This window comes from Zonotrichia albicollis, chromosome 15 (genome assembly GCF_047830755.1).
Source record: "Zonotrichia albicollis isolate bZonAlb1 chromosome 15, bZonAlb1.hap1, whole genome shotgun sequence".
In the NCBI taxonomy this organism is placed as follows: domain Eukaryota; kingdom Metazoa; phylum Chordata; class Aves; order Passeriformes; family Passerellidae; genus Zonotrichia; species Zonotrichia albicollis.
The window spans coordinates 2,047,719-2,064,593 of NC_133833.1; the positions used below are offsets into that span (position 1 = coordinate 2,047,719).

The window sequence follows — 16,875 nt, forward strand, 5'->3', positions numbered from 1 at the left end:
TATTATTAGAGAATCTGGGTCAATGAGTCTGCAACTCGAGTAAGAAATTCTTAGAGCTGGTTAATGAGAGCCAGAGCGGGCGGGATGGAGGAAAGGCAGGGTTCATGCCATAATCCTGCCTAAGCCCTGCAGTGCCAGCGATGAAAGCAGCTGGGTGATGGATGAGGAGCCCTGGAAAGGGCACAGCTCCTCCTGGGCTGCTCCAGGGCTCGACACCCAGCTCTGGCTCCTGTGGCTCCCAAAGCCGCACAGCGCCCAGACATGGCAGGGCTTTGGGACCCATCCTGCAAAACTCGCTGGAACTCTTGGCTACTGGCTCAAGATAAAAACATCCTGTCAGAAATGATCAGCCAGCCACTCTCACTGCAGCTCTGAGCGGGGATTTTTGGGCTGTGCTCTCACTAATCAGCTGTGTGTGCGACACACACGAGTTCCTACACCAGCAAAGCAAACCCCTGGCCCTGCCTTGATGTATTATGGGTCTGCAGAATTGTTACCTTCTTTAGAAAGTGGAGCTTAGCTCAGGGAGAGCAGAGGTCTGCTCAGCTCACTTTATCTTCTCTGAGTCCATCACAGAGTTTTGGGAGGTGACCAAAAGCCGTGAGAAGTGAGCAGCTAATGGCTCTTAAAGCAACTCCACAAATGGTTTCTGAGGAATGCTAGGTTGGAAATGATCATCACTAGGTTGGAAGACTGAATATTTTCCAAATCTAAATGCTTGGTGATTGTCAGTCGGGGATTAAAACATTTATTTCTGTGATTTATTGGTTTTGTTGTTTTCTAGAAACAGGCAATGTGCATCAGAAAGCAAAGAGAGCATTAAAATATGCAACACTCGAGGCTGGAAAGACTGGTCTGGGAGGAGTGATCACAGCTGGAGACCCCAGGATGGGAAGAGAGGAGCAGAGATGTGAACAAAACCCTCGTGTTCTCTGGGGTGGCTGGGCTCTGCTTAGATTTACTAATTTCATACAGAAATAATTTACTAATTTCATAGGTCCAAGGTGAGAGTACAGACCCAGCCTAAGAGCAACCCAAGAGACCCCAAAGAGCTCCTGTGTCAGGGAGTGCTGCTCAAGGCCAGCCCACGACTCTCTCTGAGACCCATCCTGCCCCTGGCTGGTCCCTCTGCACAGCAGAGATCACAGAATATTCCTCACAGATCAAAAACCTGCCTTGCTCTCCTTGCCCCCAGTTCCTCCCCACTCGTTTCTCACTTCCAAGACAACTCCTGCCCCACAGAGAACAAGAACAGCTCACGTTTTCAGAGCAACACATTGGTCCAAAAGCTTCATTCTGGTGCTCTCCTACTCCAGTCAGGACTGGGATTTGTTGAGGAGTTACAAGAACTTGTTCCTGCCATAATCACTGACATTGAAATGGTCCATGCCCTCAGGCTCCTCCTGCTGCCAGAGCAGCACGGAAGGACCATTAATGCAAATAAAGTCCCTGTTTCCATTGAGCCTTTTCTCCTGGCCAGCTGCACCAAGTCATCTGCTCCAGGGATTTATAAATAGTGACCATGTCGTTCCAATGTTAATGGCCTTTAATGAAATTGAAGGATGGCATGCATGCATTCCCTTTGAACATCCTCAGAGCTGCAGTCCCACTCCACGCCATGGTTTCAATGCAGCGCTCATGGAAAGAGCCCTGGGACTCAGCACATCCTTCCCACAGCCCATCCATGTGTTCCTCTGCACAGGAACACAAAGAGGGAAATCATTTTGTTGTCTCCCTGATGCAGGAAACCCACCCATCCCCTACAGACAGGCACTGCACCACGAGGGCAGCTTGTGACACAGGGAAAATTTAAAAAAAAAAAAAGATTTAAGAGCGATAGTGGCAATTGAGCTTCACTTTCCATGCATTGTTCTCCAAAAATCCCCGAAAAGCTGTGTTTACCTTATCTGCATCCCTCTGGGTTTGGGCTGTACACAATCCAGAGCCTTCCCCACCTCCCCAAAGCATGTTTGGAGCAAGGCCGGGCCATGAGCTGGGCTGCCATGACTCAGGTGGGTGTGTGAGGCTCCAGCCAGGAGCTGCGATTTCCACACTCCCTGAAAACACCAAAAACTCCCCCCTGAGCACAGCAATCCTCCAGGGCTGGGGAGGAAGAAAAGCTGTGATGATGATGATGATGAGCACCTGGGCTGGTGAAGGCGTCCCTTTCATGGCAGGGGTTGGAATGAGGGGATCTTTAGGCCTCTTCCAACCCAAACCATTCTGGGATTCTGTGAAGGGTGAGATCAGCACCTGGAGAGATGCTGCAGGTGCAGGAAGGAGAGCCTGGTCATTCATTCCACCTTCTACTTTTCCCTAAAAACCCCCCAAGATAAAAGGAACAAACCTGCTCTTTTTCCTTGCTTCCTCACTTTTACAGAAATTTCTCTTTTCTTTATCTCTCTTCACAGTGCTTCTAAGAGTCCCTTTTTCTTTTCTCCTCCTAATTACAACTTCTCTATACTCCAAAGAATTCAGTTGAAAAGAAAAAAAACCCAGTGGAGCTATTCCAGTCCAAACAGGGATGGATAACCAGAGAGCCATCAGATTTAACAGTGCCACCCAGAGAGGGCTTCAGATCTGCCCTAAGAGCCAAAAACCCCAGGAAAAGGGGGTTTTCTTCCCAGCAAATCCCTCTTCCAGCATTTTCTAACTGTGTCCACAGCTCCTTTTCTATTTACACACAATTTAAACAGTGATCTGGCAGCAGGAGGGGAGAATACTTGGGGAGGAATGCATGGCTGAGGAAGCTAAATAAAGCAGTGGCCAGCTCCTCAATCATCCTATATTTTATATATACAAAGGCTGTGATCCCACTAAGCTTTTCCAAAACAATATGTAAAGAATCCAAAACAATGCAAAACAAGGGTAATAACTGGTTATAATTAAATCAGGGGCACAGCAGAGCTCTGTGCCAGGCTGGTTTCCCTGGCACTGAGGCACTGGTGGCACTGGTGGCACTGGGAGCTCGCTGGGGCTGTACTGGTGCGCTGCTGCCTCAAGCCAGCTCTGTCCCAGCAGGGAGATTTCAAGGAAATTCAATCTGGCCAAACTCTCTTTTTGTGATGACCTCACTCAACTCGTGCACAGTCCAACCTGTACAATAACATCACATTTTTTGTTGGCTGTTTTAGTAAATGTTCAGACAAAAAAGCTGGGGCTTTTTTTTTTCTAAATACTTCAGAAACAAATAAAAAAAATTTAAATGGAAAAAGAAAAAAGCAAGGAAAAAAAAAAAGAGTAGCATACTGGTCCAGAAACACAGGAAAACATCCCACTAAAAAAAGATGCATCCCTCTTTTCCTTAGCTGAGGTTTTTAAAAATGCAGATTTCTCTGCTAAGCTGTGAAGGCAATCTGAGAGGCAGGTGGTTGTGCAACACTTGGCTGCTGCATGGCTCAGCTCTGAGATCCTTTTCCATGATATTTGCAGGAATTAATAAGAGGAAACAAGACCCACTTCAAGACATTAAACTGTCCAAACAAAAAAAATAAATAAATACAGTCATACCATTACCGGACACACCATGACCTCAGCCCCCTTCCTTCGTCTCAAATGCCTTCAATTATTTCAACATAAGAAGGATTTGAGCAAGAGAGGTTTATTTTTAAGCCTCTGTGTCAACCTCAATTCCAGTGGGGTTTGAACCCAGCACACCTAAATCAACATCAGCATTTTTCTCCCTTTATTCTTTCTGTCTTTGTGGTATCACAGCCAAAATATGATAGAGGCAGGTGAACCAAAAACAATCTGGAGATGAGACACAATTCCTTGCGTTGTTGAAAAGCCAGAAATGATGAAAACAATTTTTTTTTTTTTTGTTCCCTGCCCCAAATGAAAGAATCCTTGGGGTGAAGGTGTGAATTAGAGAGCAAACAGCACTGCAATGGCCAGGTCCAGGCAGCACCAAGCCCTAATTTACACCCTGTTTTCTCACTTTTTTAATGTAAAATTTGGGCTGTGGTTCAGCAGAACTCCTTCCAAACAGTTCACCACGGAGCTGCCAGTTGTTGTTGTTATCGTTACAGCTGTATTTTGGGGTTTTTTTTGTATTTTTCATTGGTCATTTCTACCTCTAAACCCCAGTGCACAGTCCAGCAGCACTCCTTGGTAACTGTGGAATTGGGAATATTAGAAATCCCACATGAAACAAAAAAACAGCTGCTAAACCCTCCCATTCCCACCCAGATGTCTCTTGTTGCAATTAACAGAATCAAACTAATTCAGAGCCATTCACTGGCCTTGTTTGGACTCCCTTGGAAAAACACACCTATAAATCACATCTGAAAAGCTGCAAAGAGAGAAGGAATTTGTTCCTCTTTGGGCAGCTCTTTTTGTTCCTTTTTTTGGTAGAACAAACTTTTACTACCAAACACAAAGTGCACAATTATGTGTTGACAGCTCACAGCCTCTGTGGTTCTGGCCACAATAAAACACAACTCCACACTGTCCCTCCAGTTCTTCGAAATTCAGGACACCCAGAAGCTCCCATTTGCATCATCTTGCTGGGAAGCTGAGCTGGAAAAGGGATCCCAAATGTCCAGGGAGCCTGAAGTTACCAAAACAGAGCCACAGCAGGGATTTCCCTGGTCCCAAACCCATCAGACACTGAAATGCAGGAATATGGGCACAGAAAGGGAAAATGGGCACAGAAAGGGGAAATGCAGGAATGGGGATAGAAAGGGGAAATGCAGGAATATGGGCACAGAAAGGGGAATGCAGAAATATGGGCACAGAAAGGGAAATGCAGGAATATGGGCACAGAAAGGGGAATGCAGAAATATGGGCACAGAAAGGGAAAATGGGGACAGAAAGGGGAAGTGCAGGAATATGGGCACAGAAAGGGAAAATGGGGACAGAAAGGGGAAGTGCAGGAATATAAGCACAGAAAGGGGAAGCGGAGAAATTGGGACAGAAAGGGGAAATGAAGGAATGGGGATAGAAAGGGGAAGTGCAGGAATATGGGCACAGAAAGGGGAAATTAAGGAGAAAGGGTGAATGTGGAAATATGGGCACAGAAAGGGAAATGCAGGAATTCGGGCACAGAAAGGGAAATGCAGGAATATGGGCACAGAAAGGAAAATGGGCACAGAAAGGGGAAATGCAGGAATATGAGCACAGAAAGGGGAAATGCAGGAATGGGCACAGAAAGGGAAATGCAGGAATGGGCACAGAAAGGGGAAATGAAGGAGAAAGGGTGAATGTGGAAATATGGGCACAGAAATGGGAAATGCAGGAATTCGGGCACAGAAAGGGAAATGCAGGAATATGGGCACAGAAAGGGAAAATGGGGACAGAAAGGGGAAGTGCAGGAATATGAGCACAGAAAGGGGAAGTGGAGAAATTGGGACAGAAAGGGGAAATGAAGGAATGGGGATAGAAAGGGGAAATGCAGGAATATGGGCACAGAAAGGGGAAATGCAGGAATGGGCACAGAAAAGGGAAATGCAGGAATATGGGCACAGAAAGGGAAAATTGGGACAGAAAGGGGAAATGAAGGAATGGGGATAGAAAGGGGAAATGCAGGAATATGGGCACAGAAAGGGGAAATTAAGGAGAAAGGGTGAATGTGGAAATATGGGCACAGAAAGGGAAATGCAGGAATGGGCACAGAAACGGGAAATGCAGGAATATGGGCACAGAAAGGGAAAATGGCGACAGAAAGGGGAAGTGCAGGAATATGGGCACAGAAAGGGGAAGTGGAGAAATTGGGACAGAAAGGGGAAATGAAGAAATGGGCACAGAAAGGGGAAATGAAGGAGAAAGGGGGAATGCAGAAATATGGGCACAGAAAGGGGAAATGCAGCAATATGGGCACAGAAAGGGGAAATGCAGGAATGGGCACAGAAAGGGGAAATGCAGGAATATGAACACAGAAAGGGGAAATGCAGGAATATGGGCCCAGAAACATCCTCAGCACTGCCCTACCCAACATTTCAAGGAAAGCAGGACTGCTCCACGTGTCCAAGATAAGGGACAGGGGGAAAGCACGGTCACAATCCATGGGCACACAGGGAAAGCTTCTCCCTCCACACCATTAATCTCATCTCCAAGGAAAATCTGAGCCAGTGGCCGAGAGCTGCTTGACGTGGTTTGGAGAGGATTCCTCCAGCCTGCCCATAGACTCTGGTATTTACAGGAGGGCAGTTAATTTCCAGGGGGCTGTAAACATTGACTAAATAGGAATGCATACAAAAAGAGGCCTTGCAAAGAGTTTGGTTGGAAATGAGAAGTGGTGTTGACCTCTCAGGGAGGAATGTCCCTCTGCTTGGAGATGGTCAGCTGAGCGCTCCACGAGGCTGGGAGAAACCAGGAGCTCGCCCAGGGAGCCAGGAAGGAAATTCTTATCTTTGTTTTGCTTCTCAAAGTAGCTTTTAATATTTCTGAGAGCAAGAGGCATTTTGAAAGAAACACAACCCCTCGAAACATAAATCTGAAAAGGGGCTCCTTCTGAATCAAAATAAATTTTGAAGAAGAAAAATGTGAACGCACTCTTATGAAGTGCTAAACTCCAGCTGTTCCACACAGGGCTGGCAAGGCAGGGAGAAATAATTCACAAATCCTTTTATTAATTAACCATCAGAGTGTCCTCATGAGCTGATGGGAGACCCCCCACGCTGGGCTCCCCACAAAAGGGAAATAATCTGCATTGCAATTAAAAATCTGCCCTGGAAACCATCAGATTGAGGGAGGAAAGGACTATTTTAACCAATTCATTAATTATGAATATTAAAGGAATCAAGCTTTGAAGCTCAGTTCATAACGAGTCAAACTTCCACTTTTGTTCTGCTTGGGAAGATCCAACTCTCCAGACAGCATCTGTCAATCTGATCATTATGTGGTTAAATGAGGGAGAAAAAAATGTGTTCTCTCTCACCTGCAAAAGCTATCTGAGCCTTGAAAATTTAATTTGAGTTTTCCCTTCTAGATTTGACTGGTCAAGTTAAACTAGAAAGATTATTCATGGAAAAGCAACCGCAGTTGGTTACTAGGATACAAAAAATCACTTAGTATGTTCCTCCAATGAATAATCCCAAGCAGAACACACACAAATTCAATAAATTATGAATTTCTCGTTCTCTCTTACATAAACATTGGGGTTGCAGAGGCATTTCTTGGAAGCCTTTAATATAAATTCATCTCTTAATGACTGTGCTCTAGCAAAACAAACAGAGGGGATGGCTGAGCCCTGCAGGTGAGCTGCATCCTTTGTCTAGACATGGAAGTTGTGGCAGCAGGCAGGGCGCCCGGGGCCAGCAGATCCCTGCCTGTCACATCTCAGAGCAGATTCTGGAATTTGGCAGCCTCACAGGCCCTGGCACAGCGGGTGACGTCAGCAGCAGACTAAGCTAATTTGGAAGAAGGCAATTCTTATTCCAGAAAAAAAAAATAAAATAAAATAAAATAAAAAAATCCTCCTTCCTGCACAATTCCACGGATCTGAGAGGTCTTACATAAAGCACTTGTCAGATGTCTGAAGGCACGAGGCACAGTTTAGGCTGGAGAAGATCTCTTAAGATTATTGAGGAAGGCAGGGAGAAGTTTTCCTGCATCCATCTGAGCCCCCAAACCCAGAACAGGGTGGGAGAAGCACCCTGGAGTCAGACAGAGCCTGTCCTGAGCCACTCTGACATCCCTGGGAGCAGCCCTGGGCTCGGCAGGTTCATTTTGGTCATTGAACAGAATTTGGGTTTGTGAGTCTGGGGTTGTGCATGGGGCTGGGTGGGCTCTTCCCACCCCTTCCAAAACCCCTGGATAACAGGGATTACAAAACCCAGGATAACACAGATTACAATCCCCAGGATAACAAGGATTACAAAACCCAGGATAATAGGGATTACAATCCCCAGGATTACAATCCCCAGGATAACAGGGGCTACAATCCTCAGGATAACAGAGATTACAATCCCCAGGATTACAATCCCCAGGATAACAGGGATTACAATCCCCAGGATTACAATCCCCTGGATAACAGAGATTACAATCCCCAGGATTACAATCCCCTGGATAACAATCCCCAGGCACAAACCCTGCTCCACGCTCAGGTGTTTAAACCCACACTACAGGGGCTGAAATCACTTTGTATAAACTTAGATTTCCTTGAAATTGAGCCTTGTGGAACTTCTGCCCTTCTCACCCTGTGCCTTTGATGGCATCGGCAGCTTGAGCTGCTCTGTGCTGCCAAATCACCCGGTAATTGCTGTTTAAACCCCACAAATTGCTATTTAAACCTGTTTAAACAACTCGGGTGCTCGGTAATTGCTGTTTCAACCCCATAAATCAGGTGTCCCGGGTGGGGATCTGCCTTGCAGCCTGCAGGGACACCTCCACCCCAGGAGAGAGCACCAGAACACCTGGGATTCTGAAATACCCGCCAGGGGAAGATGTTCTTTATCTCTACGAGCAACAGCCACTTAGAAAATGATTTCTGGTTTCGTTCTTGGAAACCCTTTCACTTGGCAGGACAAAATAACCAAGAGTTTTTGCAGGTGTCCTGAGGAAAGGGCCAGAACAGGCCCTAAAAAAGGTCACAAGGGGACACAGCTTTTTGCCAGGATTATCAAACCCACCCTTAGCCCTGGTAGTCCAGTTCTACTCATTCCATGCCTGGGTGATGAATAACAAATAAAAAGAACTTGTTCTTTAAGATCTCCAGTGATAGAACTGCTCTTATTTATTGTATTCTACCTGTATTCTGGAGAGCACATGCTCAAAATTCCTGGTCCTGTATTCCCCCAAAATTCACTGCAGCCTCTTAAGAGAATTTTAGCCACCCCCAGGACACCACACCAGGCAGATCTCCAGTGGAGTTTTGTGTTCCCAGGGAAAAAAGAAAAAGCTCCATCCAACTGTGTCAAGTTTAAGACCCCAAGAAACAGCAATTTTCCCTCATTAGGAATTGTGCTTTCAAGCTGAGGAGATAACTTTTGCACTGCACTCCATAAATTCCAGAAGACATCAAGCTGAGCAGCTGGTGCCCCAGTGAGAGCAGGGGAGATAACAGGCTCAGGAAAGCTGTGCCAGTTATCTCTGAGCAGAGCAAGATAAACCTGAATGAAATTATTTCATTTGTGCTGCCAAATGGGATATTCTATCTTTTATCTTTGGCTTCTCCAGGCAGGGCCTGGAGGATTCAATGTTGATTTATAGAGGAGGGCAAAAATCAAAAATCTTTATTCCCTGGCATTTGGAAACCTGATGGAAAACTTTTGCTCCAGGGAATTCTTTCCTGACTGATTGTTTTCTCTATGCTGCCACACAGCCAACAAAAACCAGAGCTTTACTTTTATGTGTCTATTTATTTCTCCCACATAACCATTAGACATTTTCCTATCAGGAGTGCAATCACAGGAAAATGGTTAAAATAGGAGAATTCTTAAAGCACAGAACTATCATTATTATGTAAAAATCCACAGTAAAACCAGCAAAGTTCAAAACCAAAACCTGTTACATGCAATTATCCAGCCAACAACCACAAACACAACTCCATCCATCCTTCTCCCCTCAAAGCATCAGCAGCTCTTAAAAAAAAAAATCCTAAATGTGATTTCCCAGCTGCACTGGGAAGGCTTTGAAGTGCAGTTAGATGGTTTTGTCTTTAAGGAATCTTCCTGTGCAATTGAAGCAATAAATTATTTTTTTTATCTTCTGATTTGGTTTCCTAACAGCAGAAAGGGAAAAAAGGGAAAAAAGACATGGTTTTGTTGGAAAAGGGGAAGGATTGGGGTCAGATCCTCTCAGCAGGAGCTGCTCCATTGCCAGAGGTCTGAAAGAACCCAGGGAGAAAAAACCCCCGGGGTGGAAAGCAAGCCCTGCTTACACAAAGCAGAGGAGGAGATCTCCCTGGACACAGAGGGGAAAACAAATTAACAAGCAAGAAATCACTTTCTCCTCCCTCCCTCCTCCCCAAAGCCCCAGCCCAAGCGCTCAGACAGCAGGAATTCATGTTCCAGCACTCACTAATTGAGACAACAGGGCATCCAGGTCTGCAGGGAAAAGCTGGCACAGGTAAGGTGAAATAAACTCTCCCAGTGCCAGTGATTCATTCTCTTTATCATACACGGGGAAAAGAAACACAGCCATCACCAAGGTAGGGAAGAACACTGAGTAAACAGCATCTCCTCCCACCAAAAACCTCCTGCCATGGGCACAGATCTTATCTGAGGGAGCCTGGGGAGGGTCTGTCCCTGCTGATGCCTCTGGGATGGGGAGGAGAAGGGGTGGAACCTCACTAAGGCACCAAAACACCTCTGTCCCCTCCAGGACACAGATCAGTGACACCAAACAGGGGTGGAGGAGCTGCCTGAATGAGAGGACAGAACAAAGTATGGAAATCCTCCTCCAGCAAAGCTTCCTGCAGCTGCTGCAGGCACAGGAACCTCGCTGAGATGTGCCAGAGCCAGGCCCGTCCGCACAGCCCTTCCCCACTCCCTGGCACCTCTGCCTCTGGATAGGTCTGGAGAATCTGGGTGCCAGGGAGCCCCACAAGTGGCCAAAAGGAGCTCCTGAGGAGCAGGGAAGGTGCAGGTTGTGAGTCAGCCCTGTGGTTTGGCTGCTGTGCAGGGCACAGGACTCCAAACTGCTCCCAGAAACTGCCCTGGGCAGGGGAAGGGAGATAAACACGGGATAATAACATGGAAATGCATCAATGATACCCTTTTTTGATTCGGAGATGGGGTAACTGAGAGGCACTTTAAAAACTTTAATTCTATTTTCAGCCTCATGAGAAAGCTGAGGGAATACAGATGTTGTAAACTCACACCATCACACAAATCCATTCCTCACAGGAATGCACAGAGGAGTGCTGGAGGATCTCACACTCCTTCCCATGGGGAGATCCAGGTGGGATCTGAGGTGTGTCCCAGGGAAAATCATCGTGCAGCACCAAAGCCAGCCCAGCAGCAGCCCCTCAAGGGCTCTCCCTGTGCTGGAGGATCTCACACTCCTTCCCATGGGGAGATCCAGGTGGGATCTGAGCTGGGTTCCCGCTCACAAAGCCAGCCCAGCAGCAGCCCCTCAAGGGCTCTCCCTGTGCCCGCTGTGCCAATTCTCCTCTCCCGAACCCACCACATCCATCACGGTGACGTGCACGCTCCACCTTAGGAGAGGCTGCTCCTAATTTAGCAGCCAAGGCTCTCAGATAGGCTCTGTAAACAGCGGGATGCTGCTGAGAAGGAAAATGTTTCCTTTCAAGGCAAACCCTGCAGTGGCAGGACACGGCTGCCCCGAGAGCAGCTCCTCAAGCCGAGAGGTGAAATCCTCAGAGGTGCTGATTTGCATTCCTGATTGAAAAGGCAGCGATTGTGACAAGATCGTCAGCAGGACCGGGAGAGGAACCCGGCACAAGGCTGGCAGTGACTCATCCTCCTCCTGTCAAACAAACATCCAAACCTGCCTGCCTGGAGTTAAACACCTCAAACATCCTGAGCACTTCCATGGGTTATCAGATGATAACGTGCTGGGGAGCTGCGATTTCCTCTGCCTGCAGGGAGGGCTCTCCGAGGGTTCTGCCCGCACACAGACCCTGGGGTGGGATTTCCAGCCTCTGCTGACACACAAAATTATCCAAAGAAATAAAATTATCCAAAGAAATAAAAGTGGGGAAAGCGCTGCTTGCCAGAATTCCCAGCAAAGCAATTCCCTATGGGGAAAGTGCTGCTTGTCAGAATTCCCAGCAAAGCAATTCCCTGTGGGGAAAGAGCTGCTTGCCTGGAGTTAAACACCTCAACCATCCTGAAGCACTTCCATGGGTTATCAGATGATAACGTGCTGGGGAGCTGCGATTTCCTCTGCCTGCAGGGAGGGCTCTCCGAGGGCTCTGCCCACACACACAGACCCTGGAGTGGGATTTTCAGTGTCTGCAGGAGGGTGAGATGCTGACACCCAAAATTATCCAAAGAAATAAAATGATCCAAAGAAATAAAAGTGGGGAAAGTGCTGCATGCCAGAATTCCCAGCACAGAAATTCCCTGTGGGGAAAGCGCTGCTTGCCAGAATTCCCAGCCAAACAATTCCCCTCTGGAGCAGCATAAATAATTAAAAATTAAAAATAAAAAAGAGAGAGAGGGCACCTGCCCAGCACAAGCCATTGGAGACAGGGAAAGCTCTGGCTCTAATGACACACTTGGCACAGTGCTGGGTGTGTGCGACAGCCCGTGGGCCATGACACAGCTCCATTTAACACCAGCCTGGGAGGCGATGCCTGCCTGCATTGGAGCACAGTTGTTCCTCCAGCCTCCAGGGCCGAGGTGCCAAAGGCTGAATTAATGGTGCCAGTTGGCTGCAGCACAGTTTGGGGCATGCACAGAGAGCCCTGGGTGCACAATCAACCTGCTCCAGCTCTAAATCCCACAGAAGGCTGAGCAGCCTCACAGGTTTCCTTTTGAAGAGTGGGAAAGCAGAAGGCTGCTAAGAAAGCAGTGAATTCATCTTTTTTCTTCTTTTTTTTTTTTTTTCCACTTCTGTGACCTTATTCCAGGAGATGCTTCATAATTAATTAACTCTTGTAGCCCCCATGTGAGCCAGGGTTTCCTGCCTCCCTTACATTCAAAGCAATCCTGTGATAAAGGCACTTGCTCAAAGGTCACACAGGGAGTCATCAAAATCAGTGACAGACTCTCAGAACCTCAACTCCCAGCCTAAAAGATGCAGAAAAACAGGCAAAATCAGGCTGGATTAACACCTGCAGTCCGTGTTGATCAGCACTGAACCAAACCCAAACCAAAAACTGGTCTGAACAGGAACATTTTTCACTCAAACCAGAACAACCTGAAGTGGTTTTTTGTAGTTTTCCTAAAGTCAGACTGGAGCCAAATCAAACAATTTACTGAACTCCTGACAATAACAAGAACTCCTCCCACAGTGCATCACTAGCAGCTGAAGGAGGAGGGACCAGCAAACAAATCTAAACAAAAGTGCTCCTTCAAGTGAGATTTCAGCCCCTGGAAAAAGCAGAGATCTTTTCCCACTGCATGGACTTTGCTCTTCATTTCTTAGAGGAGAACTGAATCCGTATTTTGGAAAGGCATACACAGAAATGTCTTTTTTAACCCACAAACTGTAAATTCTTGCTGCTGTACTGTAACCAGGACCCCCCAACCATCCCTGTCTGGCCTGGCAGATGGGAGCACCAGCCTGGTGAAGGCCTAAACTTGAGATTTCTGCCTTGTTGAGGGTGGATTGATTATTAGAAGCCTTTTCCTTAAGAATACAAAATAATTTCTTGGACCAAAGTGACTTGTGCCAGAACAAGCCCCATTCTCCCTCGTGTTTACCAGACACAAATGCCACTCATACTTGGTATTCCTCGCAGTTGTGAGGAAGGCTGTGGGAGAAGCACAGCAATCAGATCCCAGCCAGATTCTAAAAACGGAATTTGGCTGCTTTGTTAAATACCAATGCCCCTATTTGGGTCAGGACCAACAGCTGGATCCCAAGTGGAAAGTCCTTGCCCTGTGCCTGGGCTGGTGAGTGCCTGCTGTGTCCAGCAGCTGTCCACCTTCCCCTGGCACCACGGGGACACTGCTCTCACAAGGCTTTCCCTGCAGCACAGGAATTTTCCCCTCTCCCCAGCCTGCCCTGGCTCCCCCTGGCTATTAACCCTTTCCTGAGCCCTGTGTGTGCCTGCAGAAAGGAGCCCCATGGAGGAAGGAGCATCATCGATGGCACCAGAGTGCTTTGTGCTGTTCCCTGACTCTCTCACCCCAGCTACACAGCGATTCCCTGCAGAAAAGCAGGCACAGAGCCACAAATCCCACAGATCCAGCAGCTCCCAGCCCAGGTGCTGCCACCACCTGCAGGAGCCAGGACAACACCGTGCCTCAAAAACCAACAATTCCCTCACCCAGCTGCCCACAAATCACATCAGGCCATGGGCAGGGAGGCAAGGAGAGCAGGGGAACAGCGACATGGGAGCAGGGAAACAGTGACATCCACACCCAGAGCTGCTCCTGCAGGGGATACGGGCCTGCTCAGGTGCTGCCATCACCTGCAGGAGCCAGGACAACACCTCAAAAACCAACAATTCCCTCACCCAGCTGCCGGCAAATCACTTCAGGCCATGGGCAGGGAGGCGAGAGGAGCAGGGGAACAGTGACAGGGGAGCAGGGAAACAGTGACATCCATCCATGCCCAGCCCGTGTGGAGCCGCTCCTGCAGGAGATACGGGCCTGCCCAGGTGCTGCCATCACCTGCAGGAGCCAGGACAACACCGTGCCTCAAAAACCAACAATTCCCTCACCCAGCTGCCCGCAGATCACATCGGGCCATGGGCAGGGAGGCGAGGGGAGCAGGGGAACAGCGACATCCATGCCCAGCCCGTGTGGAGCCGCTCCTGCAGGAGATGCGGGAGCCGCTCCCGGAGCATCCCGAGCGCTCCGGGCAGCATCCCCGTGTGTCGGGTGTCATTTCGCTGTCACCCAGAGAACAGCGGCTTCCAGCAGCACCTCAGGCCTGCTTCAAGCGCATCTGACACATCCCAGCTCCTTTCCCCTCCATGCCTCCCCAGGAGCTGCCTCTCATTAGGCGCAGCCTCATTACTCGTGTGGGCGCCGCTCCCGCTCGGAACCTCGCGGTTCATTTGACAAAGCCTGGGCCCATTGTGTGCTAACCATCGGATACTCGGCAAACACGAGATTCCCGAGCTCCCGGCACGAATTCCTCCGGCACCGATAGCGTGTGCTCTTGCATCGCTCCACGGAAACGTGCGGAGGAACGGATGAGGCTGGGCGAGGTTTAAAGATGCAACAGGAATGGTTTGTTCAAGCACATTCAGCCAATTCGGGTATAAAAATGAGTTGTCCTCAATAGGATTTAAAATTGAATTCTGCTGTTTGAGAAAAGCATTGCCATTTCCGTATTAAACCTGAATTGCTGCTTGTTTGGCTTTTCCAGGAGCCAGGTCCCCCCACATTCCCTCTACATCTGATTGCATTGAAAAGGCTTTTTCTACCTTAAGCTATCTATGGTGAACAAAACCACCAAAGTGATTCTGCACTGAATCAATTTAACACAAGTAAGCAATTTTCAGTTTGAAGACGTTCTGTTCGATTGTTTGGGTTTTATTAAGAAGTTCCTTCAGTCCATGGGACAGAGAACAATTCCTCTGTTTGTAAAAACAAGAGTGAAAGTGCCTTGCTCAGTCTGCAGGGTGCAGAAAGAGGTGCATTCTGGACCAAGAAAAGGAAAGACTTAATTCTGACTGATTATCTTTGACTAATTCTAAACAGCCCTCACATTTATAAATAGGACTTCATCCAACCATTCAGTCTCCCGGAAAAACTTTCTAATTTTCAAAAGAACTGTTCCAAGAACAGCTCTAAACCTGCTTCCCTCCGCAATGCCATTTGGATAATGAAAGACAAACAATCCATCCAAAATTCAATTTCATACGAAAAATTGCTGAATGGGGTCCAACCCGACAAAAAACATTCACAAACTTCCAAGGTGCAAACATCCAAAAGCTCCTCTGCAGCCACAGGTTAACAGCTCCTTTGGGCTGTCATTACTCTTGTAAAAAGCAAACTGAATTTGGGAAAAAGACACATTTCCAGCATCATCCAGCCCTCAGCAGAGGCATTCAAGTGTCCTGCATAGCTTTGCCTTGCGCAATTTGACAAATGTTTGCCAATGGACCATCCCCAGCGCTGTAATGCTCCCAGACAGCCTCCACCTGGACGGACACCACCGAGGTTTTCTAGGCCACCAGAACAAACGCTTGAGCTGGGAGGTCTCCATAAATCAAGCCTTCATTTTTTTTTTTTTCCCCCCCCTCCAATCAAACTTTTCCTCCTGAACGGCTCCTTTTGAAAGCGCCGCGAGTACGTCCTGAATGGCGGAGCTGCGGTGCAGCTGATGTCATCCCTTTTTTTAAATTCACGTGTGGAGGGCTGAGCATGTGGAGGCTGCTCAGGAGAGACTGTTCTAGCACCAGGGCTGGTACAACTCCCAGCCTTCTGGAGCAGAGCTCTCTGCTGGATCCCACGGCCCAGCAGGTACTGAGATTTTTCCTTTGGGAAGTTCCAGCCTGACCAGGGTAACCTCTGCTGACCCAAAGGTGTTTCCCTGGCTTTTCTTCCCCCCTCCCAGGTTTATTTGCATGTGCCCCCAGCTGAAAAGCCAAGCCGCAAAATAAATTTCCTCCAAGGTCATGCACTCCTCACTATGCCTTTTATTTGCCAGCTGGTGAAGTATTGAAAAAAAATGAAAACTTCCTTATTGTCAGAGGGGCTAATGTCCCATTTAAATGTAATAGAGAACGAGAGGAGATGCAACTAGAAATCTAATCGCTGCTTCACAGCTAAACCACGAGCTTAGCAGCTTTCTTTTGTGCCCTGAAGGTCCCAGGCAACCTCTCTTTGCAAAGACAATATATGGCACATCCAAATGCTAATCTATTCCTCTCTTTATTTCTATATTCAGCTCCCTGGCTGATTACAGGCAGACGTGTATGTGTTCAATAGGTCCTCCTGCTTCTTTAAATAAGTTTAATAATACCCTTTTTATTTATGGGAGCCTGAAGTACAAAGGATGCAATGCAGGAGCTCTGCAAGAGCAGAAAAGAGAAGAAAAGCAAAGTAGCTGAAGATACAGCCTGGCAAGGGCTCAGTAATTCAACACTGTTGATTCTATAGAGACCAACTGCTTTTATTATGCACAGATTCTCCGAGGGGGGGAGAGAACCCCACAGTTACGAACTTGCAAAGGAAAAGAATCTGTACATGTCTTGTCTGAGTGCAGAATTGGCTAAAAAGGCAATTTTAAAGGCAGGGCAGCCCACCCAACATTTCACCCGGCCACTGCGAACAACTAACGTCTCTCCCCATTAAAAAGTTGTATTAAAAAACCACAACGAGCAGGGGAAATGAAGCAGAGAGC

The 16,875-nt window shown here is 47.7% G+C and overlaps 1 protein-coding gene across 2 annotated transcripts in view; it reads right to left on the reverse strand.

Annotated features, from left to right (window-relative positions):
- Positions 1-16,875, reverse strand: part of NEURL1B (neuralized E3 ubiquitin protein ligase 1B) — a 122,779-nt gene that overhangs the window by 17,535 nt on the left and 88,369 nt on the right. The window lies entirely within an intron of this gene.